General features: G+C 41.9%; 1 protein-coding gene across 3 annotated transcripts in view; it reads right to left on the reverse strand.

Annotated features, from left to right (window-relative positions):
* The window catches only part of LPGAT1 (lysophosphatidylglycerol acyltransferase 1), a 123,907-nt gene that overhangs the window by 85,469 nt on the left and 10,880 nt on the right, over positions 1-27,558 (reverse strand). The window contains exon 1 of one of the 3 annotated variants that reach the window (XM_044267128.1): positions 684-781. The exons of 1 other annotated variant lie outside the window; for it this stretch is intronic. The gene's annotated coding sequence lies outside the window, so the exon portion shown is untranslated. Of the gene's footprint in view, positions 1-264; positions 309-683; positions 782-27,558 lie in introns of those variants that run through there. One more of the 3 variants, XM_044267131.1, reaches the window with a different exon arrangement.

Consider the following 27,558-nt stretch of genomic DNA (forward strand, 5'->3'; position numbering starts at 1 on the left):
CCTGCGGACAGAGGGACGGCGGGGACTCAGAGGCCGGACCTGTCACCGGGGCGGGTCCGGGGAGGCGGGCGGATGCCCCACGCCCCCGCCTCCTCCTCGGGGCCTACCGCGCCCTCGTCCCTCATGCCGCCGCCGCCGCCGCCGCCGCCGCCTCCTCCCCGGGCCGCACGGCGACGACACCCCTTCCCCGCCCCCTCCGCACCTCTCCGGGCCCGGCGCCGCCGCCGCAGCCCCGGGGCCTGCGCCCGCCGAGCCGGAGGTTACCTCGGGCTGGCCGGGCCCCGGCCCGGGCTGCGGGAGCCAGAGGAGCCGGAAGAATGCATGGCCAGCGGCGGGGCCGGCGGAAGGAGGCGGCGGCGGGGCCCGACTCCGCTCCGGCTGCGGCGCGGCCCGCGCCGGGTCCCCGGCGGCGCCGAGACTCGTTCCCCCGGGCCCGGCCGCGTTCGCTGGGGTGGCGCGGAGGGGCGGCGGGAGGAAGCGGCGGGAGCCGACACTGCGGCGGAGCTGCCCCCAGAGCGCCCTCTAATGAAGGCGCCGCGGCCGCCGCCCGCGTCCCGGATCCCGCTCGTCCGCGGGTCAGGCCCTTGGGGTCGCCTGGTCCCTAGGCCGGCGGGACCTCGCCGAACCCAGTTCCCAGGAAGAGGGCGGCTCAGAAAGGCCGGGTAATGAGCGGCGAGCCTTACAGCGCACGAGGAGCGCCGCGGTCCAAACCGAGAGCCGCCTTCAGCCGACACAGCCGGTTCTCATTGTTAGGGCTCTGCCTCCTCTGACAAACCGATCAGTGCCCAGACTGGGAAGCCGGCTCCTTGAAGGCTGGGTGTCCTCTTTTCTTTCCTAACGAAGCCCAGTTGCTCTCACGGCATCTCTTCTGAACCTCCCCAGAGGATTAAGGTCTAGAGTTTAAAATCAATTCATTTTCAGTGCCAGAATTCTTCTTTCTGGAGAGCACCCAGAACATGAATGAAAATTCCAATTCCCCATCTATGTCCCCATCCCCCTAAAGAAAAAAAAAAAAAAGGACTCCAGTGGGAATGGATGGTCTACACAGAGACACTGAAATTTAGTTAATTGAGCAGGGAAAAGCACTGAGGCAGCTCCTGCCATTAAGTGCCGTTAAGTAACAAAAATGGTGGCCATAGGTATCCCTGGACAGACCTGGTCACTCCCGGACACTGGAGCTGCATTCTGTTTCAAACGCTGACCCCCATAAGGATAACAGACAAATAACTCAATGACCTGCTCACCTGAACGTTCTCAAATGGCCTACCTACATTTCAGTTTTTTAAAAACCTCATAAAATCTTATATGCCTTCATCAAATTTGTAAATAGGGTCAGGGGTCGTTTTTACATGTCCCTAGTGAACTAACATGTTTAATAAATCAGAATGGCACCTATTCTGTCTATTTTGAAGATATTTGTTACTGTATTTGCTTTGGACTCTCAACTATTTAACTATCTCTCTCTCTCTCTCCCTTTAATTAGCTTGTTGGTCTGCAGGTGAAAGAAAAAGAATTCACTCTTATGCCATATGAAAGAATGCTTTCTATTCCCATTCGCCCTGGCGATGAGGAGAAGCATGAAAGCACAGAGCCTGGCTGAACCAATTGATTAGATTCCTTTCCATTTATTATTAATTTGTTTTTATTTATAGATGTTATTTACCTCCTTCACTAATATTATATTTTAACCGCGTGGGGCATAAAAAGGCACAGGCCCTATCAGAGAACTTTCCATATAATTTCAACTAACGTGTACCAATAGAAAAGTTAGATATGCTCTTTCCAGTTTTCTGTATTTTCTTTGAGAATTTAGGTACCAAGGTAATAGCGTCCGTAAATAAATCTCATGAGAGAAATAATATAGGTACGGTAGGTTGTTGTTCAAAAGATGCCATCATATTCTTTTTTTAAATTCACGTATAGTTAACATAAAGTGTTATATTACTTATAGGTGCGCAATATAATGATTCATCAATTCTATATATAATTCATCACAATAAGTATATTCTTAGTCCCTTTCACTTATTTTACCCATCCTCCTACCCACCTCCTATCAGGAACCCCCAGTTTGTTCTCTATAGTTAAGAAGCTCTTCCTTGGTTTATATATTTTTTTCTTTGTTCCTTTGCTTTGTTTCTTAAATTCCACGTATAAGTGAAATTGTATGGTGTTTATATTTCTCTGGAGAATTTATTTCACTTAGCACTATTCTCTCTAGATCCATCCATGTTGTTGAAAATGGTAAGATTTCATTCTTTTTATGGCTGAGTAATATTCCTCTGTGTATTGTGTGTGTGTGTGTGTGTGTGTGTGTGTACGCGCACGCGCGTGCCCCACGTCTTCTTTATCCATTCATCTGTGGATGAACACTTGGGTTGCTTCCATATCTGGGCTATTATGAACGATGCTGTAATAAACATGGGGGTGGGTATATCTTTTTGAATTAGCTTCTTTGTTTTCTTTGGGTAAATACCTTGTAGTGGAATTGCTGAATCGTATGGTAGTTCCATTTTTAGTTTTTTGAGGAACTGTTTTCCACAGAGGCTGCACCAGCTTGCATTGCTCTCAACAATGAACGAGAGTCCCTTTTTCTCCACATCCTCACCAACACTTGTTCTATCTTATGTTTTGATGTTAGCCATTCTGTGAGGTGCGAGGTGATAGCTCATTGTTGTTTTGATTTGCATTTCCCTGATGATTCATGATGTTGAGCATCTTTTCATGTGTCCCTGGAAGTCTGGATGTCTTCTTTGGAAAAATGTCATTTATGTCCCCTGCTCATTTTTTAATTGGATTGTTTGTTTTCTTGGTGTCAAGTTGTATAGATTCTTCTTTATATATCATTATATTTTTAAGTGAGTAAGACGGGTATGGCACATGGATTCTATTTGGTCTGTCCCCTTCAGGATTCCCCCAAATGCTGGTAAACACTGGCTGACACGTAGAAAGACTGTACAGTGGGGTTTGTACCTGGCTCCTGGACCAGTGTGCCGCTGCCACAGCACCAGACCGACCAGCGCTCTCCTGAGCTGTATTTAGTACTAACCAGCCAGGCCCAGAGAAGGGCGAGAGGTTGAACAGCACCTTCCACTGTGGGTCTCAAATGTTAGTGTACAAAACACCACTCGGGATGTCTACTGAAAAGATAGATTGTCTCCTACCAGAACGTTTTAGTACTCCCAGAGGAGCCGGGGAGCCCGCTTTTTAAAAAATATCATCGGTAATTCTAATATGGGTAGTATACAGAACTTGCTTTAAGAAAACCTGACATTAAAAAAAAAGAAAACCTGACATAGAGGTATCCTAAGATAATCACATTTTTTTCCTAGACCTTTCCTAATTTTAAATTATTTGATCATATCTGTTATCATCTATGTTAGTCAGCTTTGGCTGCTGTAACCATGTACCACAGACTGAGTGGCTTAAACAACAGAAATTTATTTTCTCGCAGTTCTGGAGGCTGGACGGTTATGATCAAGGTGTCGGCAGGGTCGCCCTCTCTCTGGAGCCACTGAGGAAGCTCCTTCCCAACAGGATTGTTTTCTCCTGAGGCCTCTTTCTCTAGCTTGTAGATGGCTGCCCGCTCCCTATGTCTTAACATGGTTGATGGTGTGTGTGCATGTGTCTGACGTCTGTCTCTTCCTGTGTATCTTCATCTCTGCTTATAAGGACACTAATCACATTGGGTGAGGGCCCACCCTCAGTGCTCCTATTTTAACTTAATTACCTCCTCGGAGACCCTGTCTCCAAATACAGTCCCATTCTGAGGTACTGAGGGTTGGGGCTTCAATATATGAGCTTTAGGGAGACACAGTTCAGCCATAACATCATCCTTTACTGCTTACACTGCTTTACACTATTTAAGTAGCTCCTTGTGGAAGGGATATGGAAGCCCCAATTTTGATTATTTCACCTGTTCTCCTCTTGACTGGCTCCTATCTCATTAGACTTTTCTTGAAGTTAAGCAAACAAAGTAAGATACCATAGTCCAAGTGTAGATATGGCCTGGTCTTTTGTTTTGTTTCGGTTGGTTGCCCAGGGCCAATGAAGGGGCTTATCTTTTTAACTTTCCTGATGACTGCGGCACATTCAGTTTCAAGACAATTCAATACTGGGGAGCCTGGGAGGTTCAGTCAGGGGACCATTCAACTCTTGGGTCATGATCTCCAGTTGTGGGATTGAGCCCTTTGACGGGCTCCACACTCAGCAGGGTAGCTGCTGAAGAGTCTCTCTCTCTGCCTCTCCCTCTCTCCCTCTCAATAAATAAATAAATAAATAAATAAATCTTTAAAAAAAAAAAAAAGACAACTCAGTACCTACAATGGGTAAGACTCTGTATTTAAGCTGACTTCAAGGAGCAACTTCAATGATGCTTAATTTGTAGTATCTCATCTTAGATATACAATGCGTATCTACATAATGTTTTGGCCCTGCCATCTTTCAACCCACTTAGGTACCCTCCTGATATTTTTTGTTGTTGTTGTAGCTCATTTCCAAAACAGTCCAGGCAGACTCATGTATAAATGATTTCAATGACACTAACAAGCTTGAGAAGGCCAGGTCTTTCAGAGAGAACTGAAGAAATCAAGGACTGTCTTTAATAGGTTCCTGCTACCTTAGAGCTCTGTTTATCAAAACGCAAACATTAATCAAGTCAAGCATTTGACAGCCTTCATGTGCACCCCAACGGTGGAGGGAAAGGGAAAACAGACTCCACCCTACAGCCACAGGCGTGCTGGAGTTTCAGTTTCAAAAGCCCACATGTGAACCACAAGAAGATGGTCCTTTGAAAAAGAAAGATGACTTCTCACATTTCCAGGAGTTTCCAGACATTTTAAAACATTCTAACCACAATACCTTAGAAGGTTTGATTCCACCCATCTGGTGGAATACACATTAACTAATCAGATTATAACCAGGAAGGGGCTCCCTTGGGCAGAAGAATCCCCTGGGCCCTCTCTTTTTCCTCGGGGCAATTACAAGAACATTTCACCTACCTGGGCCGATCTCTGTGCTAGAGCTTCAGTGATCTAGTTCCTGTCTAGGGGGAAACCCGCTCAGCAGGGCTGTAAGTGTGCAATGAGCTGGCCCAACTACCCCCCCGTCACTAAAAATAGTTGCAAACCAGAAATTAGCACCCAGTAGTCATATTCTGACTGCCAGTCGGCTTTAACTTCAAACAAAAAGGGAAATATATCTATTATAAATATATATGTATATAAATAACTATATAATAAATATGTAAAATATATAATAAGGGAAATGTGTATATTATAAATGTATGTAAATATATAAAAGGTGTATAATATATAATAAATATATATTATATAGTAAATATGTAAACATATAAACATACATTTAACATAATTTTTTATTTTATATTAGTGTCAATAATCATTTTATATAAAATGTATGAAAGCTTATAGCCTCAATATTTTTTAGACAAGCTGGGTCAAATCACCGAGACTTGACTGTAGCTTCATTTAAGGCATTTCAGCTACATTTTATTAACAAGGTTGGCCCTAAACAATACTGTGAAGTAAATAATTCTCTCTTCTCTGCACCCCTCTCCTTTTCAACTGATTTCCCTTTTCCCCTCTTAATACTAAAATGATCCCTAGTTTCCAAAGGGCGCTAAAGACCTGACCTAAGACTCCCACTCTCCCACTAGATTCTCTAAGCTAGAACCTTCTTTCTTAACTATCCAACATTGCATTTCCTTGCGTTAACCCTCTCTTCCCTGCCTAGTGCAGTAAACTAATCCATGCCAAGCTCCTGCTTCCTACAGGATGAACACTTTATAAGGGACCTCCTCTTCCTACAGGATGAATACTTTATAAAGGACCTCCTAAAATCCTCTGAGTCTAACCCCCCTGCAGTGGCGATTATCAGGCACTGTAGTAGATGAGTATTCTTGTAAGATATGTGGAGAAGGCTATTTCAGCAAGTTCCTCCCCTGACAAAACCTATGAAGTCATGTGGTACATCTATGAACAAGACAAGTACAGGGGGCACCTGGGTGGCTCAGTCTGTTGGGAGTCTTAGTCTAGACTTTGGCTCAGGGCATGATCTCAGGGTCCTGAGATCAGTCCCCGCCTTGGGCTCTGCTCAGCCGGGAGTCTGCTTGAGATTCTCTCTCTCCTGCCCCCTCTGCTCCTTCCCCTGACCTGTGCACTCGAGTTCATGCTTTCTCTCTCTCTCTCTCAAATAAATAAATCTTTCTTAAAAAGAGAGACAAATTCAGATTTAAAACTGCATTTTCCTAACAGAACCAAAATAATGACCTTATTGCTGATTATGTTAAAATGGTAATGACGGCTGACCTGTATTGATGACTTTCAACATTCCAGGCCCTGTTCTCAATGGTTTGCCTGCATTAACTCATTCAGTCTTCACAAAGACGTTATGAGGACCGTATCGTTAGGCATATCTCACAGATGGAGAGATTAGACAATCTGCCCTAGGTGGCCCAGCCAGCAAGCGGCAGAGCTGAGACCAGAAAGGCTCCAGAGCCCATGCTCCTGTCCACACACTACAGTGTCTCTTTAGGAGAGACCAATGGAAAAACTCTTCTCCACCGAGAGAAGTTTCAGAAGATGCTACTCTTTTCCGGTCTCACCTCTTATCCCTCCCTCCTCACCCCTCCCCTGATTCGTGCCCCCGCGCTCGATTCTGCTCCTCACACTAAGGGAGTCACCCTCTTCAAAGGACGCTTGGTGTAACCTCGCACATTCAAGTTCATGCGTTCTTTGTTCCAGCTTTTCCCTTCTCTGTGTCTATTTGATTATATTCATCCCTTGGGCTCCAGCTAAGATATCAAAGACTCTCCCACTGCTCCAGAATTCATTACCTCTTCCTCATACATATGCTTTCACCTGCGAGCTCGCTGCCATGGAATGAACCTGGCTGTTTTATATTTCAGGTTCTCTGCTGAGATTAGGAGTTCCACATCAGCTGTCTTTCTCATTATCATTTCCCTGGTGTCTAGCTTACTGCCTTCTAGATGGTAGGAAACGAATTTTTTTTTAAGATTTTATTTTCAAGTCATTTCTACACCCAAGGTGAGGCTCAAACCCACAACCTTGAGATCAAGAGTCGCACGCTCCATGGACCGAGCCAGCCAGGCACCCAGGAAATGAATTTTTTAATTCAATATTTGTCTAATTTATTCAGATTAAATAATTTTTTTTAAATTGACACGCAGGATACCTTGAATGGTGACATCATCACTATCACCCAAACCAAGGCAGAAGAAATAATATTGCTCATACTTCATTTTAAAAGTATTTAAATCTTTGCAGCATGATTGTTTCAATAATATTCGGTGACTAGAAGTACCTCAACTGAATCACTAATGATACAAAAGAATAATAACTTCTTTTATTCTTAAAATAGCATCCTCTTTCTTTTCGTAAACCATCACCTATTTCCATGCTTCCTAGACAATGTGATCGTCATGTTTTTCTGAAAGTGCCATATTTAACATTGCATTTTCCTATTCCAGCTTTGACATGGTTTCCCCACGTGGGAACAAATCTACTCTGAATGTCTCCATCTGGTTAACTTCGGGGACTGCACTACCCAATTCCTCACTCATTCTAGACTTTATCAGCCAATGGGTTGTGTACACCGTGAGTTTTAGTGAGGTTCACAAGGCAGAGCCCGGTGCTGCTAAGGGCTGCCTCCCTTTATCCTACTCTGTTATGACCATTTTCAATGAGTGCCATAAAGTCAAAGTTTGGGAAACATTGTCAAACTCGGCTTCAGTTCTCATTTACTTCCCAACCAGCCTCCTCTGCTTTTAAATGGGCGTGTTCCATAGCTTCACTTTGGCCATGATACCTCACACCGAGAATGTCATCCTTCTTTCTTTCAGGCCAACTCTTAACCCACAGGAAGCCTGTCTTCTTGTCCAGGATTCCAGAACCCCTTCTCTGAATAACTACTGCGTTTAGACAGAGCACCTCACAGTTCTGACTGAATTCTTTGCTTTTGCACATCCCTTCTGAATGCTCTTTGCTGTGTAAAGACACCATTAAGTGCCCAGTTAGGAACCTGCAGTTCAAGGAGATCTCAGCCTATGAACTGTCCGGAGTCGAGAAGTTCTGGGCGCATAGTTTCATGGGGCTCTAACTCAGACTGCAGACAGATTCCAGCTGCTCCGTCTCACCTCTTTATCTGCTGTTCACTTGGTAGCTACATCCTTTTCATCATTCTGTTCTTCCACGCTCTAACCTCCTGTTTAAAACAAGATCCACTTTCCTCAGCCTCTTTAGATCCTCCAAGAAGCTGAATCTTCTCAGGGTCTGGGTTCCCATTAGTTCCCACATAAGACTTCTTCCTTCACAGTAACCTGAATTCCAGCTGGGCAGTTTCCTGGGACTCTGTCCACAGACGCTCCCAGCACTGCTTCTTTCTGGAAACAGTATCCTGACTAGCTGCTCTGAATTACCTTCTCCCTTTCTCTCCCCTCACCTCCATCCTCAGGACACCCCACCAAATTTCATCTCTAGATTCCCTTCACAGCTTCGAGACCTACTATTGACAATAAACTCCTAAGTTGTTCTGGAAACTTTGATCTCATAAGTATCCAGTGTTTCTGGGTGTTCCCACAAATTAAAAAAAAAAAAAATCCACTGGCACATCTCCATTCTGGTTTGGGGGTAGTAGAATTTAGTGATGTTTGATAAGGAAGAAGAATTCCTCTGTAGAAGAGGAAGGCAGGATAATTGCATTTATGAACAGAAGAGAGGAGGTGTGGAGAAGTGACGTGGACTGTTCTTCATAGAGTGTATCAGAAACAGAGCTGGGGGGTGCGGCGCCTGGGTGGCTCAGTGGGTTAAAGCCTCTGCTTTCGGCTCAGGTCATGATCCCAGGGTCCTGGGATGGAGCCCCGCATCGGGCTCTCTGCTCAGCAAGAGGCCTGCTTCTCTTTCTCTTTCTCTTTCTCTCTGCCTGCCTCTCTGCCTACTTGTGTGATCTCTGTCTGTCAAATGAATAAATAAAATCTTTAAAAAAAAAAAAAAAAAAGGAAAGAAACAGAGCTGGGGTGGCCTTAGGGGGACCAGTTCCTCCTGGTTGACCCAGGGCTTTCATGATTTTAACACCCAAAGTCTGCATCCCAGATAGTGACTCAGTCCTGGCAGATGGCTAGTGACCCTATGTGATCTACTGACCCGTGGGTCCCCAAACAGTCCCTTAGCCAGGTCACAGAGCTCCAAATTCCCTACCCACCCTACCTTTCTCTGCTGTACCTGGTCCCTGATGATCTGATACATCAGAGTTTAACAAGCCATTTAGAGCTGATAATGTGTTTAATGTTTCCTTTAAATTGTATTACTTGTCCTTACCAGGGTTAGATTTCCCATTCTTATCCAAGCCGTCTACGGTGTAGCTTGGCCCTTTCTGTGATTCAAATCAGCTTAAATCCTAAAGGGTTTGAGCAGACATTTTCACTGTGCTCATATTCGAGCTGTGTGTTTAAAGTTGGTTTATCCTCTTGGGGACTGGACCTGTTGGCTGAGACCCTGCTGTAATGAAAATCATGGCACCTTGCATTCCTCCACTGCTTTGCAGTCAACAAAGCTCCCCTGCCCACCCCAATCTCTCTCTCTCTCTCTCATACACACACACATTTTGTTGGAGGCTAGCAATAACCCCTTGAGATAGGCAGGTACTTATTGGTTGAAAGAAGTAAGAAGGGTAAGCAAAGAATTTCCTTGCAAGTGGTTTCCTCTTGAAATGTCATTAAGAAACATTTTATAAAACACCCTTTTAAATCCTCTGTTTCTTTCAAACTTTATCTCCAAAGTGTAAACCAAAGTGGAGTTCTAAATTGTCTGGAACCATTATTTACGACAGCCAAACTATGGAAGCAGCTCAAGTGTTCATCAATAGAGGAATGGACAAAGAAGTGTGCTATACACACACACAGGAATATTACTCAGCCATAAGAAAGAATGAAATATTGCCATTTGCAACAACATGGATGGATCTAGAGGGCATAGGGTACTATGTTTAGTGAAAGAAGTCAGAGAAAAAAGTACCATGTGATTTCACTCATATGTTAAGAAACAAAACAAATGAGCAGAGGGAAAAAACAGAGGCAAACCAAGAAATAGACTCAGCTACAGAGAACTGATGGTTACTAGAGGGGAAGGGGGTGGGGGGATGGGTAAAACAGATGAGGATGACTTAGGAGTACACTTATGGTGAAAAGAAACAAATTTTACGAGTAGAAATTTTTTTTTTAAGATTTTTATGTATTTATTTGACAGAGAGAAATCACAAGTAGATGGAGAGGCAGGCAGAGAGAGAGGGAAGCAGGCTCCCCGCTGAGCAGAGAGCCTGATGCGGGACTCGATCCCAGGACCCCAAGATCATGACCTGAGCCGAAGGTAGTGGCTTAACCCACTGAGCCACCCAGGTGCCCCACGAGTAGAAAATTTTTTCTGTGCTCATGAATTGTTTGATAAATTGCCCTAGAAAAAAAAATAATTTAAAAAATTCTCTGGAATCAGCTGTTGGCCACACCTTGAGAAAACTTAGAGTCAGGCTGGGGGGTTCTAGACCAGCTTCTCCCTCCCAACACAGCCACCAACAGGCCCTAGAGCTACAGTTCCACTCTCTGTCACCTTGAAGGCTGGCAGGCCCTGCCCCTCTATTCCTTCTCTCCCAGAATATTATTTCTATGGGGAAACACAGACTTATAAACATTCTCTTGAAATATTACCCGATGGTAAATTGGGAACTGTAAATAAAGAATATCTTATCCTTTGACTTCCTGTTGTATCGTCTCATAGACGCAAGTTCCTGTTTTAAGCACTACAGATTAAACAGAGCTATGGGCAAAGGAACGATGCTATAATGCTACCTCTTCAAGTATGAGATTTTAAAAAATGAAGTGCCATTCAAGTGATATTAATTATATAGTTTAAATTCCTATATGAGGCTTTGGTAAAGTTTCAGTAAATCCATGTTACATTGAATTAAATGACATTCAACTGCCAGTTTGTTCTCCCCAGCAGATTGTATATACACTAAAATCTGGAAGTAAAGAGAGCCCCTGGGGGTTAAACGTCTGCCTTCGGCCCAGGCCTTGATTCCAGGGTCCTGGGATCAAGCCCCATATCGGGCTCCCTGCTCAGCGGGAAGCCTGCTTCTCCTTCTCCCACTCCCCCTGCTTGTGTTCCCTCTCTCGCTGTGTCTCTCTCTGTCAAATAAATAAGTAAAATCTTAAACAAAAATAAAAATTATAAAGAGCCCCCAGACGACTCTTTTGCTTAGGTACATGTGGGAGACATTGAAATAGAGTAGGTATTTTGGAGGAATGTCATCCTGGGACTAAAACCCTTTATCATGGCTGATGAGGCCCTATAGGACTGACATCCTGCCTCCCTCTCCAGCTTGTCCAAGGCGTCCCCTTACAAACCCAGGTATTTACAAGAACCCATTGTGTGCCTTTCCACCTCAGGGTTTTGGCCTTTTATTTCCCTGGGGGAAGGTACTTTCTGCTGCCCTTCACTTGGTCAAATCAGGTTCATCTTTCCTATCTCAGCTTAATCCTACCTTATTACATTAGCCTCCCCCACAACGCCCCCAGCACAAGGTCTCTGAACATTCTGTTCCTTCCCTTCGTAGCACTTCATCACCATTTGTCATTGAACCGCTCATTAGTAGTTTAATGTCCGAATTTCATACCAGGTTGTAAACTCTGACAGTGTACGGATCATGTGTGTTCTTTATCATTGTGGCTTTAACCCTCGAAATGCACCTGCGACAGAAACGGGCCCAATAAGCAGCTGCTTCAGTTCCACCGAAATTGTCATCAGCTAGATTTGAGGTTTTGGAACCATGTTCCTGTTTCTAGTCTATTCATCTTCCAAACCATGAGCTCCACTGCCATATGACTCTTCTAGACACGGATAGCTCCGAATGTCCACAGCTCTCACGTGTCCCATACTGGTCCATTGAAATGCCCTCAAATGTAAAAAAAAAAAAAAAAAAAGTGAAAAAAAAAACATTTATTGAAAGTGTATTGTGCTGGATGGATAATCTGCCCCTCGGAACCACCCTTGAGGAATGTTATCTAGATTTCACAGGTGAGAAGTGAAAGGCTTAGGCAGATTAGCTAACTAATCTATTGGGTCTTGTAAGAGATGAAAATCAAGATGGCTCCCAAGGCCTACGCCTTTGCATTCTTGACTTTCAAGCACACGTTTCATTCATTAGAATAAGGTTTGGCTCTTCATGATGGAAAAGTCCAAAGTACGGTAACGGTGACTTCAGCAGGTGACATCTTCCTCACATTAGACACCAAGGAAAGCCATCTGGGGTCATCACCCTAGTAGATACAGGGTCTAATTTTTTCTAAGGCTCATGCACTGAGCTGCTGGGTGGAAAACTAGGCATAGGAAACTATAACTGGAACTGAAAGACCAGCTAGATTATGGGAGTATCCAGGCAAGAGTGGACAGACAGTAGCTTGGGCTAGGGTGATGGCTGTTGAGAAGATGCATTTGAGAGAAATTTAGGAGGAAAAGTTGGCAGGGCATGGTGAGAGGCTGGAAATGCTATTTCCAAGACCACGTGGATCAACTCAAGTGTAAAAGTGAAACTGGGCTTCAAGTTCCAAATCTGACTAGTCAAACAGTATTGTGCTCGTCACTGAAACACTAGGATAGACCCAGAGAATATCAACCCAGCCCAAGTATAAACTGTCTGGTCTGGGCCTTTGTTATAAGAATCAAAGGTTCTAAAGAACAAATTACGGCTCCTTAACTTGCTGCCTTAAGCAAAGGCCATTTAAATCACCTCCAATCCACATGTTCCGCAAGGAAAACAATCTTCTTTATAGACTACCAACCATACCTCACCTCAAATAGACTTGCCATAAATGAAGCCAGGAACTCCTGCAGCTCTAAAATGTTTTCCTCCTGCTAATAAGTCTTCTAATAGTTACCATGAATTACTTATCTAGCTTTTATCAGTGTGGAACTGTGCCTCTCACAGTATTTCCAAATGATCATTTGTTTCTGTCTCATTTCTTAATTCATATATTTTTTTAATTCCCCACCTCCCCTTCTCTCTTAACTCATATTTCTAAACTGCAGATAGCAAAGCAAAGTATTATTTACTTAGAATTGTCATTGTGGTTTTATGATAATTTTAACATTCTTTGCAAGATGTTGCTTCTTTTTAGTAGCAAGAGCAAACAGTATGTAAAACTTCTTCATTGCTGCTCTCCTTTTTGTACCATAAAAAGAATTGATGGCTTTAGAAATTAGGATTATGAGCCAAGCAAACAATGATGAAGAAAGCTTGATGATACAGAATGAAAATTTATGCTTAAACACAGCTCTGCTGTCTTTCTCCCATTTATATTTAATCTAAAGTCTCTAATAAACCTGCAGGAACTTCTTTTTATATCTGTAAAGTACATAAATGTTTTCTTTGCAAAGTAATAATTAGCATATCCTAATATTACTAAATTATACCCATAGGAGCCCAATTATTTTACTCTGCGATATTTAGCAATTTTAGCTTAAATTCAATTCATTACAAAAGCACTAAAAATGAGGCAAATGAAACAATTCTGAAAATCTTCCAAAGGTGACCAGGATGAGTTTAGGCAATTTGGGGGGTCAACTGCGTGTGTGGCCAAGGCAGGCATGTTTCTCTCTTTTAAAGGTAGCAATAAATTCTGCCCCCATTCCTGAAAATAACTGATTCAGTCAGAAAAGCTAAAACACTGCCCCAACATCTAGCAGCTCCAAGAATGCAAATTTAGGGATTCCGTAGCACCCGCCCACCAGCAACCCACTCTCCTTGAGCCTTGCCACCACCCAGAACTGCTTCAGTTATGACAATTAATCTCCAATATTCTGGCCTCTGATCATGACCATCTGTCCTTCCGGCTCTGTCCATTCTTCCCAACTTGGAACGCCCCACCCCACCTTTGTCCCCTGTGCACTCTCTCCCTGGGTATCTCTCACCTCATTTATCATTCCCACTGGTACCTTCAACTTGCCTTTCCCATAGTCCCACAAAGCCAGGGATGGCCATGAAAATCCATTTTTTTTTTTTGTCCAACCCAGACTGACAATATTGGACTCAGTGGAAAAAAGTCACAATGCCCAGTACAGAAGAGTGGCACACTTGGAAATCCTTTTGTATATCCCTGATCTGCTTCCAGCCCATCTGTTTCACTTCAACAATACCCTCCTCACCTTAAACTTCTGATCTGCGTTCTCTTCCCTCGGTCCCAGCAGAAGGGACTGTCTCCTGCCTGACTCTTTGCCCCCCAGCTGGAAACCTGTCTGCAGCCACCTTCAAGTGCTTTTGATCTGGAGAAGTTTTAATTCACATTTCTTAGGCACATTAAGGGAAAGAGTTACTAGGAATTTCCTCATTTTGTGTGACTATTTTTAAGACATTGAACTTCGAAGTAGGGACGAGCCCTATGAGCAATTCTTCTTACTGCGAGGAAAGGGGAAAAAACCAACAACAATAGACCTGAGGTTCTTTATAAGTAAGTGGCTATAAATACACAGGTATAAATATATAGATATATATGCACATATAGATGTAAAACAGCTTTATTGATATACCATTCTCATACCACATAATTCACCCATTTAAAGTGTTGAACGGTTTTCAGTATATTCGTGGATTTGTGCCACTATCACCAAAATCGGTTTTAAAACATTTTCACCAGCCCAACAAGAAACCCTATATCCACTAGCAGTCATTCCCTCATTTCTCCCCAAACTCCTCAGCCCTAGGAAACTGCTCTTCTTTTTTCTGTCTCTATGGATTGACCCATTCTAGACATTTTATATAAATGGAGTCAACACACTATGGCCTTTTGTGTTTGGATTTTATCACTTAGCATAATGTTTTCAAGGTTCATCCATGTTGTGGAATGGATTGGAACTGCATTTGTTTCTATTGTCCAATACTAGTCTATGGTCTTGGTACAACACATTTTATTTACCAATTCATTAGCTGGCTGATGTTGGGGTTGCTTCTGCTTTGGGGCTATTATGCATAATGCTACTAGGACCATTCCTGTGCAATAAGTTTTCAGTTCTCTTGGTCATAGTCCTAGGAGTGGAATTGCTGGATCGTAAGGTAACTCTATATTAAACCTTTTGAGGAACTACCAAGCCATTTCTCAAACTGGCTACACCATTTCCCGTCCCAATAAGGGGTCCAATTTCTCTATATTCTCATCAACACTTGCTATTCTCCCTCTTTTTGCTTACAGGCATCCTAATGGGTGTGAAATGATATCTCACTGTGGTTTTGATTTACATTTTCTTGATATTTAATGATCCTGACTATCTTGGGGTTCCCCGGGCGGTTCAGTTGGTTAAGCGTCCGACTTTTGATTCAGCTCAGGTCATGATCTCAGGGTTGTGAGATCAAGTCCTGCTTCAGGTTCCATGCTGGGTATGTATGAGCTGCTTAAGATTCTCTTTCCTTCTCCTCAGCCCCTCCCCCCTACTCATGTGCTCTCCCTCTCTCTCACTCTTTAAAAAAAAAAAAGATGATATTGACAATCTTTTCATATGCTTATTGGCCATTTGTATATTTTCTCTGGAAAAGTATCTATTCAGACACTTTATCCTTTTTACTTCGGGTTGTCTTTTTAGAGTTGGGTTATAAAAGTGCTTTACATAGCCTAAATACAAGGACCTTACCAGATAGATGAATTGCAAGTATTCTCTACCATTCTGTGGGTTTTCTTTTCTCTTCTTGATCATACAGCAACAAAAATTTCTAATTTTTTTTAAGATTTTATTTATTTATTTGACAGAGAAGAGAGATCACAAGTAGGCAGAGAGGCAGGCAGAGAGAGTGAGAGGGAAGCAGGTTCCCTGCTGAGCAGAAAGCCCAATGTGGGGCTTGATCCCAGGACCCTGAGATCATGATCTGAGCCGAAGGCACGGGCTTAACCCACTGAGCCACCCAGGAGTCCCCCAAAATATCCAATATTGATGATATCTAATTTAACTATTTATTGTTATTGTTGATGCTTGTGCTCTTGGAGTCATATCTAAGAAACTGTGGCTTAATCCAAGATCTCAAAGATTTACACCTATGCTTTCTTCCAAGAATTTAAGTTTTACAGTTTGAGCCGATTTTTGTATGAGGTGTGTGTGGGGGGGTCCACCTACATTCTTTTGCATGTGGCTATCCAGTTGCCCCAGACTCTTTTTCCTCCATTGGAGGAGGCTGGTGCCCTTTTCAGAATCGATTGACCATAAATGTGAGGGTGTATTTCCTGACATTTAATTGTATCTTTTGATCTATATGTCTTAATTTATGCTAGTACCAGATTGTCTTGATAACTATAGATTTGTAGTAAGTTTTGAAATAAGGAAGTATGACTCTCCCATCTTCACTCTTCTATTTCAAGATTGTTTTAGTTATTTGGGGTCCCTTGAATAGTTCCATATGAATTTTAGGATCAGCTTGTTGCCTTCTAAAAACAAAACAAAACAAAACCAACTGGGATTTAGATAAGGATTGTGTTGCATCCACAGTGTCCTGGGGAGGGTCGGTATTTGAAGTCTTCTTATTTGTTTAGATCTTTAATCACTTTCAACAATATTTTGTAGTTTTCAGAGTATAGGTTTTATGCTTTTTATCAAATGTATTCCTGAGCATTTTATCCTTCTTGATGCTGTTGTAAATAGAATTGATTTCCTAATTTCAGATTTTTTTATTGCAAGGGTATGGACAACATTTTTTATATACTAACCTTGTATCCTGTGACCTTGATGAGCTCATTTATTAGCTGTGTGGATTTCTTTGTGTGGATTCAGGATTCTCAGTGTGTAAGATCATGTCACCTGTCACCTGAAGGTCCTTCAGGACTACAACCACTGCACAGCCGTAGGACTAAGCTGGCGGTGGTTCTTCAATCCCTTCAAATTAGTGATGTGTTTTTTGCCGAGAATGTTTCATTTTTCTAGTTAGAAAAGATAAGTCTCTCAACAGCAAAATTCACTACTAATTCTTTACACATTGCATTTCAACTAAGGCAACTGAAAAACACAGTTTTGGTTTTGTTTTGGTGTTTTTTTTTTTTTTTAACCACAAGGGTTGCACTTATCAGCCTATAAAAACACATGAGATCATGACGGCAAAAACTGTCAGTATTTATCTTTTTCATTCAGAAGGCAGCATGATTTAGTGGAAAGACCTCCTCGGCCTCTGGAATTCGAAGACCAGTTGTTAGCCCACCTCTTAGCTATGATATTAAAGGGTTAACGTTCAGGAATCGGGGAGGGTCCAACGACTTCTCCCGGCTTCCTTCTCTAGGCTGGCTGTTCCCTCCACAGAGGACGGAGTCTCAGGAGGGTAGCAGTGCCCTGGACCAGAGGAGACAGCACTAACTAAGCCCTTTCCTTGGGAAATGCCTACTTCTTTTTAGTCCAGGCTTTTCTTTGGTGTCATCTATAATTCTTTTCCTGGTTTAACGCTACTGTGACATTTCACTTCACTGAGGAAACCCTCTGACACTTAGAGTGGATCTATCGTTGATGAACGTATATCCAGACCTTATCTGGCCTGGTGCCTGATCTGCAAAATGCATGGGAAAATCAGTAATGATCTAGAAGAGCAAACCGGCTGCGGCCTTATCTCAATCACAGGGCCACGGCTTGGTCACGGGGATGGAGAACTGGCAGGGGAAATTCCAGGCCTTATCATAACGCTCATTGCTGTAGCTGCCTCTTGCTTCCTTCCTTAATATGCAATTAAGGACTGACTTTGTAAGAGACAAACACCGTGTCAGTTTTATGATAGTCAAAGCCTATAATCTGAACATGTGTTTTCCCAGCTGGGCTCGAGAGCCTGGTGGCAAGAGTGTGGCCCTCAAGTCAGTTTGTCCTTCGATTCAAACCCTGGCTCCATCTTGTCACAGCACAAGACCTTGGCCATTTATCTACTCTTTCTAACCTTTTACACCCTCTGTAAAATGAGCACATAGTAGTTCATAGAAATGATGGTGAGAATTGAAGAAAATATATATAGTCCTTACCATACGATAAGCACACGCTATGCTTTAGCTGTTAGGAGGAGGGTGAGGAATATTCTTCGTCAGGCATTGGGCTAATTAAGCTAAGAAAATTATTTTAAGCCCACTCCAGTGGTTTTCGGATGTGTATACATAGCAATCACCAAGAATAATTTTTTTTAATGAAAATTCCCAGGCTCTACCCCCAGACTTTCTGCTTCAGTCGTCACTGGCAGGGCCAGGAGTAGGCCTCATTAGCAACAGCTGTGCGGCAGCATCCTGACGCAGGTGATCCGCAGGCACTTTTGAAAATTACCTTTTGTTTCGCAGGCACCTGGATGGCTGAGTCGGCTCAGAAGCTGCCTTCAGCTCAGGTCATGATCTCGAGGTCCTGGGATCAAGTCCCAAGTGGGGCTCCCTGCTTGGAGGGGACTCTGCTTCTCCTTTTCCCTCTGCCCCTCCCTCTGCTCATGCTCTCTCTCTCTCTCCCTCTCTCAAATAAATAAAATCTTAAAATAAATAAAAAAATAAAATTACCTTTCATTTTGATATAATTTCAAATTTAGAGAAAAGCTGCAAAAATAGCAGAAAGAACTCATGCTTTACAAAGATTCGTCAATTTTTATTTTGCTACATTTACTATATCACTCTCTCTTTTCTCTATTTGTCTCTAGAAAATTTTTTTCTAAATCATTTGAGAGTAGGTTGTACATCATACCTCTTTACTCCTTAAAACTTCAGTGTATATTTCCTAAAAATAAGAATATTCTCTTTACAGGGACACCTGTGTGTCTCAGTGGATTAAGTGTCTATCTTCGGCTCAGGTCATGATCCCAGGGTCCTGGATCTGGTCCCCAGTCAGGCTCCTTGCTCAGCAGGGAGGCTGCTTCTCCCTCTGCCTGTTCCTCCCCCTGCTTGTGTGTTCTCTCTCTCCCTGAAAATAAGCCAATAAAATCCTTAAAAAATAAAAAGAATATTCTCTTTACATAAGCACTGGTCAGTTATCAAATTCAGGAAACTCAACATTGATAGGATACTTTTATCTAATAAACAGTCCATATTCCAATTTCATCAGTTTGCCCCAATATGCCTTTTCTCATAACTTTTTCTCCCCATACAGGATCCAATCCAGTACATACTGCATTATGAGTGACATGTCTTTTGTCTCCTGCAATCCGGAACAGTGCCTGAGCCTATCTTTACTTTATGACATTGACTTTTTTTTTTTTTTTTTTAAAGAACACAAGCCAATTATTTAATAGAATATCCCTTATTGTGGCTTTGGCTAATGTTTTCTAGTGATTAGATTTGGGTTATCTATTTTTGGCTAGAATCCTACATAAGTGAGGTGTCCTTTTCAGAACATCTCCTCCAGAGGTGACACACGATACCCGCTTGCTTCTTATTGGCGAGACAGACCTCACTTTGAGAAATACTTGAGCAACCACCGTCCATTCCAAGAGGCCTCAGAACCTGAAGTGGTCAGACAAGAACTCAGGATGGATACTATTCTGAATTTTCTGATTGTGGATTTGTTACGGGACTTCTCTGTCCATTGCCTTGGTAGCTCAGGAGCTCACATATTCAACATACTGCTATTACCTTCAAAACCACAACATATCTTTATGTTGAAGTTATACGATTCCTTACCTCTACTCCCCACTGCTTTGATTTTTTTTTTTTAAAGTAAGCTCTATGCCCAACAAGGGGCTTGAACTCATGAACCTGAGATCAAAAGCCACAGAGCCCTGTATTCTACTAAGTAAGCTAGCCAGGTGCCCCCCAACCCCCACCTATTTTCACTCGTAGTAATTCTGGATCATGACTTCTATTCTGTGGTTAATGCAGATGATCTAAATGATGTATCACGTGACATAACTAGATGTACCCATCCATGCTCTTGGTGGTAGTTTGAGGCTAGTGGAGAAAACTTAATTTCTGGCATCACACATTTTACAATGACATATCAGCTTCCTCTTTGTTGGTGTGCTTGGAAATGCTCAATTATTCTTCCATTACCTCTAAAACATGAGGCATGAACTGTAACTGCTGTTTTATTACTGATGTTTTCATAGAAAATCTCTGGCCTATTCTCTCAGTGTCCCTACTTCATGTTGACAATGTAATTCTCATGGCATTCATTCATTCATTCATTCCTCCATTCATTCTACCAGTAGTTTGAAGACTAAGAAAGAAGATGATGTTAGTCTTTAAAAGGCTGGCATATCTTGCGACGCTGGTGACATAGTCGGTTAAGCATCGTAGCCTTGGTTTCAGCTCAGGTCCTGATGTCAGCCCCGCATCAGGCTCTGCACTCAGCAAGAAGTCTCCTTGAGTTTCTCTCTCTCTCTGCCCTTCCCCCACATTCTCTCTCTTTCTCTAAAATAAATAAACAAATCTTTAAAAAATAAGTAAGTAGGGCGCCTGGGTGGCTCAGCGGGTTAAGCCTCTGCCTTCAGCTCAGGTCATGGTCTCAGGGTCCTGGGATCGAGCCTGTCAGGTTTTCTGCTTGGCGGGGAACCTGCTTCCCCCTCTCCCTCTGCCTGGTGCTCTGCCTACTTGTGATCTCTCTCTCTCTGTCAAATAAATAAATAAATAAAATCTTTAATAGAAATAAGGAAATAAAATAAATTTTAAAAATAAAAACTAAAAAGCCGGCATTTCTTGAGATCAGCCGCATGTCAGCCGCTGCGTAACATCTCACGACAACCGGAGAGGAATGTTTCTACAGACAAGGAAACAGAACTACATAACTCACTTGACAGCAACCTACTAACAAGCAATGGAACAAGGATTTAATCCTGGGTCTAAATGAACTCTTAAATCTACTGTTCACAGGTAATGCCAATAAATTGCAATGGTAAAGATAGAGTGAGCAACCTCAATTCACAAATTTCAGAATGCCAGAATTGGGCCTGCTTCTCAACATTGAAAGGGCAGCTTCAGGTCAAATGAGAGCAGCACCTTCCAAAATGGCCAGGAAACCTGAGGGACTTTTATCCTGCAGGGCCATTCAGGAGAAAACTGGACGTATTGTAACAGATTCTTCCAAAAATTTTGAAAATAAAGTTGAAGTCCCTGTGTTCTTGCCTGCCTCTCACCTACCCTCCTGCTTCCTCTCCGTAGATTACTATTACTGTGTTTTTATACTTTGCATAAATAATGTCATTACAAATATAAATCATATAATTGAATATGTATATGTTATATATATATACTATGTTATATGTAAATATGTCATTACAAATATAAATCATATAATTGAATATGTATATATGTTATATATATATATATATATACTATGTTATATGTAAATATGTACAACTTGGTGCTGCCACCAAACATGTTTTCAAGACCTAGCATTTCTAGCAAAAGTTGGTCTAATACACAATGTCTAAATACACATTTTTTAAAAAGATTTTATTTATTTATTTGACAGAGATCACAAGCAGGCAGAGAGAGGAGAAGGGAAGCAGGCTCCCTGCTGAGCAGAGAGCCCAGTGAGGGACTCGATCCCAGGACCCTGAGATCATGACCTGAGCCGAAAGCAGAGGCTTTAACCCATGTGCCACCCAGGCACCCTAAATACACATTTTTAATGCATTCATGTTAATGATCATGTGGCATGAATTCCTGCAATTTATTTATGTGTTCTCCTCATGAAGAATATTTGGTTTATAAGGGTTTTCTGTGATGTTAGGATTGATTGGAAAATGCCTTTAACGTTGGAGAGTAACATTATGAATAAAGCCCCCAAAGAGAAAGAGGAGAAAAGATGGGCAGAGCTGGCATTTAGCATTAGAAAGACCCTTTCCCTTGAGCTTCAAGGTCTGAAAAAGACATTATTCATTTCAATAATTCCGCATTAGGAAAAAAGAGGTAAGTGTCAAAATAGATGCTATACTAAAGACTAATTAACGTTTTATGTATTCTCAGATGTACAAGTTGTCCTTATTTATTTACTTAATAAACAAGCTTACTTTTTTAAAATATTTTATTTATTTATTTGACAGAGAGGGAGAGAGAGAGATCACAAGTAGGCAGAGAGGCACGCAGAGAGGGGGAAGCAGGCTCCATGCTGAGCAGAGAGCCCGATGCGGGGCTTGATCCCAGGACCCTGAGATCATGACCTGAGCTGAAGGCAGAGGCCTAACCCACTGAGCCACCCAGGCGCCCAAACAAGCTCAATTTTTTTCGAGCAGGTTTAGGTTTTAGCAAAGTTGAGCAGGAAACAGAGAGTTTCCGTATAACCCCTCTGCTCACACATATACCTCCTCCTACAGTATCAATATCATACACCAAGGTGGTACCTTTGTTTTATTATATGTAGATGAAATTATGTTGACACACCATTGTCCTCCAAAGTCCATATTGACACTGGGATTCACTCTTGGTGTTGTATCTTCAGTGCGTTTTGGTAAATGTATAATGGCATGTACCCACCCTTGTAGGATCACACAGAAGAGTTTCACTTGGGCATAAAAATCCCCTGTGCTCTCCCTATTCATTCCTCCCTCTTCCCAACTCCTGGCAACACTCATCTTTTTATTATCGACATAGTTTAACTGGAATTACACAGTATATATGTAGCCTTTTCAGATTGGTTTCTTTCACTTAGTCACACATGTTTAAGTTTCCTCCATGGGGGAAAACTCCATGACTTGATAGTTCATTTCTTTTTAGTGCTAAGTAATATTCCAGAATTGTCTAAATGTACCACAGTTTATTGATTCACCTACTGAAGGACATTTCAGTTGCTTCCAAGTTAGGACAATTCTGAATAAAATTTCTATAAATATCCATGTATAGGGTTTCATGCATCTCCAGGAGTGCAACCCTTTTCAGTAAATAACAAGGATCATGATTTCTGGATTGTACAGTGAGAATGTGTTTAGTTTTAAGAAAATGTCAAACTGTCTTTCAAAGCAGCTGTGCCATTTTACATTCTTACCAGCCCTGAATGAGAATTCCCATTTATCCACATCCTCACCAGCATTTGGTGCTGTCAGTGTTTTGGACTGTGGTCCCTCTAATAGTTATTAGTGGCATTTCATTATTGTTTTAATATGCAAATCCCCAATGCACATGAGCGTTATTATCTTTTCATATGCTTACTTTCCATCTGCATATCTACTTCGTGAGGTATCTGTTCACATCTTTTGCCCAATTTTTCATTGGATTGTTTGCTTTTTTTTTTTTTTGCTGAGTTTTAAAAGTTCTTTGTATATTTTCGATAGCAATCCTTTATCAGACGTGTTGTTTGCAAATATTATCTCCCCCTCTGGCTTGTTCTTCTCTTTCTCTTTACATTGGCAATCACAGAGCAGAAGTTTTTTAGTTTTAATGAAGCCCAGCTTATCACTTATTTCTTCGATGCATGGTGCCTTTTGCATTGTGTCTAAGAAGTCATCATCCAACCCAAGGTCATCCAGATTTTCTCCCATGTTATCTTCTAGAAATTTTAGAGTTTTGTGTTTTACATTGAGGTCTTTTATCTATTTTGATTAATTTTTGTGAAAGTTGTAAGGTCTATGTCTAGATTCATTTTTCTCTACATAGATGTCCTATTGTTCTAGCACCATTTATGGAAGAATCTATCTTTGTTCCATTGTACCATCTTTACTCCTTCATCAAAGATCAACTGATGATATTTATGTGAGTCTGTGTCTGCACTGTCTATTCTGTTTCATTGATCTATCTAACTTTTTTTTTAACCTATGCTTCACTGTCTTGATTACCATAGCTGTAAAATAAGTCTTAAAGTTGTGTAGTGTCAGTACTTTGACTTTATTCTTTTCCTTCAACATTGAGTTGATTATTCTGGGTCTTTTGTCTCTCTATGTAACTATTGTTGCTATCTACAAGATAACTTGCTGAAATTTCGACTGGCATTTTTTTTTCTTGTCTAATTGCATTATCTTGGACTTCCTCTCTACTAAGTCCCTTAACATCACCTAGTCAGTTTCCATCTTCCAAAATGTTGTTGACATCTCTCATTTGCTCTGGTCTCCATACTTGTTCTCTTTTTCCTTGTGGATTTGTATCTTTTTTAAAAAGATGTTTATTTTATTTATCGTTAAGTAAACTGTATCCCCACTGTGAGGCTAAAACTCACAACCCCACAATCAAGAATCTCATTGCTCTACTGACTGAGCCAGCCAGATGCTCCACTTTTTCAATTTTTAAATTTTTTTTGGAGGGAGAGAGAGTGAACCATTGTGTGTGTGGGGGGGTGCGGGTGCAGAAGGAGAGATAGAGAGAGGTAGTTTCTACACCCTGCAGGGAGCATGAGGCAGGGCTCAATCTCACAGTTCTGAGATCATGATCGGAGCTGAAATCAAGAGTTGGGCACTTAACCAACTGAGTCACCCAGGCATCCCTGTATCTTTTTAAAATCCCCCCCTTTATCATTTTAGTGAGATTCTGGAAAGAGAACAGACATAAATGAATATGATTGCTTCATTAGGTTACCCAGAAGTGTATTTATTTTTCACACATTATCACTTTAAAAATTATGGCTAAGGGACCAAAAAAGCTGCAAGTTGCAGGGCTTCTTTCAACTTTTAAGTAGGTCTGATACCTATGATCTTTATAAACTCTTCCTAGAGATAGAATCCCAAATGAATAATAGGTCTGACACTATATCGACCTTCTCACATTTTTATGTACAAAAGCATAAATTAATGGGTAATTACATGCTTTACAAATGGATTTACAATGGGAAACAGTTAACTCTCCAAGGATATCTAAAGTAAAATTTTACGGGCAAAAACTCAATTCACAGCTAATGGGAACATAATCATTATATATAATATAGTGTACTTACACCTTTCTGCCAGCCAAGTCACTAAGCATATTCTTTAATTTGGAAGCTGGAGTTTAGTGAGTGGCACCAATATTTTAATCAGTGGAAAATGCAAAGGGGAGGACACACAGAAAGAAAATAGGTCATGAGAAGGACTGGACGACAAAGTAGAATGCAGCCACAGGTGAGAGAAGGCCATTGAGTACCTGGTGAAAGGTACCACTAAGATAATGTGAAAATAATATTGGGTTCTCACTCACTGTAATGGACATATTGATGGAGGGATTAAGGAAAGGGAAGAGGGACGGTGGACCAAACAACTGCTGTGGACATGAGTCTAGTGTCCTGTTACAGTCAAGGGCATGACTGTGATGGAACAAAGAATTTCCAAGTTATAAGACATGCTGGATTTGAATAATGGGTTGTAGATCAAGAATGTTCTACATTAAAATAAGAATGGCAAAGACAGCCAACCTAGAGAATTTAAGGGGGAAAAAAATAATGCAAGTAGATTTGATGAGGATCAGAAGGAAGGAATTCTTCCAAGTAGATTTCAGAATTTCAAAAGCACTGATATTCCAAAAAGGGGTTTCAGGTTGGCAGAGGGGGATGAAATGTGCCATCCTGAACAAGGAAATAGCATAAATGATGACATCAAGGACAAAACGAGCAAAAATGTAATGATAAGGGCCTCATAAAACAATATAATAACTAATGTTTACTCAGCATTTACTATATGACAAGCACAATGCTAAATATCATACCATTAACACATTTCCTCTTCAGAGTTCCCTGTGAAGTAGAAACTATTTCCTGATTGATAGATGAGGAAACCGAGGTTCCGTGACTTTAAATGATTTGCTCAAGCACACACGAACTCTAGTCTGTTTGATTCCAGAGTTGGAGCATGGATTTGTAATTCCTAGTCTCAGTAATAATTACTATTTCCTAAAAATCATTTATGTGTCAGGCATGTTTTATACTTATCTTTATTTCTCGCTACAGCTCTGAAGTAGATTTAAATAATACCTAGGTATTAATAAGGTATCATGCCTTCTTAAATATTAATAGTAGCCTTGAAACAATCCTGTGAGGTAGTTATACAGATATTTATAGGATATTACTTTATCAATTGTTAATAGTATTTTGTTGGAGATTAACATTCAAAAGTATGAACAGTTGATACTGAATTCCCTCAAAAGCAAACCACCTTTAGCATCTGTTTCATCTCCCCTTCCTCCTACTACTCCTCTTCTCCTCCTCTCCTTCTCCCCTCCTTCTTCCCCACCTCCCCGGGTCCAAGCAAATCACAGCGCACTCCTACACCCAATTCTAGCTGCTGCTTCTCATACTCAGATCTGGAGCCCATCCTAACCGAGGCAGGGAGTTTGTCTTAGTTTATCTCAGCTGCTATAACAGAGTACCAAAGACAAGATGGCTTATAAACAGCGGAAACTTGTTTCTCACAATTCTAGAGGCTGGGAAGTCCAAGATCAAGGTGCCGGCAGAGTCAGTGTCTGGTGAGAGCCTGCTTCCTGGTTCATAGACAAGCCGTCTTCTCACTGTGTTCCCACCGTGATGATGGAAGGGCTAGGTTGCTCTCTGAGGTCTCCTTTGTAAGAGCACTAATCCCATTCTTGAGGACTCCACTAACCTCCCAAAGATTCCCCTCCCCAATATCATCACATTAGGGACTAGGATGAATTTGAGGGATGGTGGGTAGGGGAACACACAAACATTCAGTCTATAGTAGATTTCAGTATTTGCAGGCTGAGTCTGCCCCCATAAGCTCATCTCATGGAGCTGAGAAGTAAATCCGCCCTCTAAGACCTAGAGTCTGGCTCCCTCCCTAGTCATGGCTTCTGGGTGCCTGTGTGACCTGCCCATCACCCTATTCCTTTAGTTTCTGGGAAGACCCCAGACTCAGTGTACCCGAGGAATGCATGGAGGGTGATTGGGCTGATCTGTGAGGCATACCTCTCTTAGTGCTTGGCCCTCACCACCCTTAGTCCTGAATCTTGACACAGATCCTGCCCCTGACCTCAGTGCTGAGACTGCAAATCAAAGGTCAGCCCAGTTGGAACTACGCATTTCATGGTTAGGGTCATGGTTCTCCAGACTTTGAGCTTTTGCTGCAATCACAATCTCCTCTCACTGTGCTCCCTGCCCACCCCCAACCTACCTCCCAGTGCCAAGTTTTCTGAAATTGTGATTAAAGTACCAGGCTTTGCGGGCCTTGTGCCTACTCTGCCCAGTTGGCCTCCATCCAAAGCAGTATGCTGCAGCAAGGGAAGACCTGGAGGTAGATTTCCCATAAAGCTTGTTCAAGTGCTTACACTTTAGGGTGTATGTTAGCACTAGGTGGTACAGAGCAACCTAGGTGGAGAGAGAAAGCCAAGTTGTTGTCAAAAAGAATTTAATGCTGGTAAATTGCCTACAGTGATCTCAAAATAAAGGAATATGAATCTCTAAGACACAAGTATTTTGTTGTAATTTCCTTTCCTCATTCTAAATAATACTCGCTTCTGTATCTTATTTTTACATTTGTATTATTTTTCTAAAAGAGTGACCACCAAATTTTATAAGCTTCTGGCCCAACAAAACCTGGATCTGCCCTTGGGAAGATCCATACCCAAACCTCATCTCTAGAGACTGTGATTTCATTGATCTGGGGCAGTAGATCTCAGCTGAGGTAAAATTTTTTCTGCCCAGTGGATATCTAGCA

Source organism: Neovison vison, chromosome 10, assembly GCF_020171115.1.
Source record: "Neovison vison isolate M4711 chromosome 10, ASM_NN_V1, whole genome shotgun sequence".
Classification (NCBI taxonomy): Eukaryota; Metazoa; Chordata; class Mammalia; order Carnivora; family Mustelidae; genus Neogale; species Neogale vison.